At 41.9% G+C, this 1824-nt stretch overlaps 1 pseudogene; it reads right to left on the reverse strand.

Annotated features, from left to right (window-relative positions):
• Positions 1–644: 644 nt before the first annotated feature.
• LOC101140712 (small ribosomal subunit protein eS24-like) lies at positions 645–1059 on the reverse strand (annotated as a pseudogene).
• Between the last annotated feature and the right edge of the window lie 765 nt (positions 1060–1824).

The following is a 1824-nucleotide window of genomic DNA, read 5'->3' on the forward strand; positions in this document are numbered from 1 at the left end:
TGCCTATTCAATCCCACCCTCCTCCCATTCTTCACCCTCAAGCAGGCCCTGGTGTTGGTTGTTCCCTTCTTTGTGTCCACGTGTACTCAATGTTTAGCTCCCACTTATAAGTGAGAACACGTGGATTTGGTTTTCTGTTCCTGTGTTAATTCACTTAGGGTAACAGCCTCCAGTTCCATCCATGTTGCTGCAAAGGACATGATTTCATTCTTTATTATGGCTGCATAGTATTCTGTGGTGTATATGTACCATATTTTCTTTATTTAGTTCACCATTGATGGACATCTAGGTTGATTCTATGTCTTTGCTATTGTTAAGGGTGCTGCAGTGAACATACATGTGCATGTGTCTTTATGGTAGAATGATTTATATTCCTTTGGGTATATACCCAATAGTGGGATTGCTGGGTCAAATGGTGGTTCTATTTTAAATTCTCTGAGAAAACGTCAGTACTTTTCATGGTGGCTGAACTAATTTACATTCCCACCAGCAGTGTATAAGTGTTCCCTTTTCTCTGCAATCTCACCAGCATCTATTATTTTTGACTTTTTAATAATAGCAATTGTTCGATGATTTTTTTTTCACATGAAAATTTATGGTTTATTAATCTTCTTGTGAAAAATCCACAACAGCCACAGAGAACATCATTGCAGCACCTTTACTCCTTTGGCTTTTTTGCCGGCATCAACATTGGCCTTTGCAGTCCTCCTGACTTTCTTCATTCTGTTCTTGCGTTCCTTTCGTTGCTTTCTTGAGGTCTTTTTCTTCTCCTACAGGCCAAGTCTTGCAAGTCTATGTTTGGGTTCATTTTCCTTTGCATAATCCAGGGAATCGTAAATCATGCCAAAGCCAGTTGTCTTGCCACCACCAAAGTGAGTTCTGAATCCAAATACAAAGATGACATCCAGTGTGGTATTGTACATTTTGGCTAGCTTTCCCCAGATTTCTGCCTTAGGCACTGTTGCCTTCCCGGGGTGAATGACATCAATGACCATTTGTTCCTCTAAGTAGTCGGTTGGTCATGAACTTTCTAGTGCGGATAGCTATCGTGTCATTCATGATGGCGGTCTAATCTCAGACAGCCAGGGAAGAAAAAAGCTGATGATACTTTAAATGGTAATTAAGCTCCATAGCTGTAGAACCAACCATGCACATACTTCAATTGAAGGTGATGCCAATATGAATAGTTATGGCCAAATGTTGGCACACACTATCATAACAACCACATCAGAGATGCCCAACTGTGAAAGGCTGCCCAATTTCGGAGATGTTACAAGTTTTTAGGCTGGGCGCAGTGGCTCACACCTGTAATCCCAGCACTTTGGGAGGCCAAGGTGAGCAGATCACCTGAGGCCAGGAGTTCAAGACCAGACTGGCCAACATGGTGAATCCCCGTCTCTACTAAAAATACAAAAAATTTAGTCTGGCGTGGTGGCGGGCACCTGTACTCCCAGCTACTTGGGGGGCTGAGGAAGGAGAAAAGCTTGAACCTGGGAGGCGGATCTTGCAGTGAGCTGAGATCATGCTACTGCACTCCAGCCTGGGTGACAGAGAGAGACTCCACCGGAAAAAAAAAAAAGTTTTTAAAATGTGCATCTTAGAATCAATGAAATACAGGTTTCTGGTTATGTGGGTGGCAAGAACCCCATTTTATTTATCTGGGTGACCTTCCCAAAGAATGTAGCTCAGTGCTTACATGGTATTTCAAAAATATTTGTTGTTGGAATGAAGCCAGCAGTTAATCAATATGTATATTTATTGAGCATTTACCAGGAACAAGGTCTAGTTGGAATGCATATTTGAAAACCCAAACCAATCCCTTTT

This window comes from Gorilla gorilla, chromosome 2 (assembly GCF_029281585.2).
Source record: "Gorilla gorilla gorilla isolate KB3781 chromosome 2, NHGRI_mGorGor1-v2.1_pri, whole genome shotgun sequence".
NCBI lineage: Eukaryota > Metazoa > Chordata > Mammalia > Primates > Hominidae > Gorilla > Gorilla gorilla.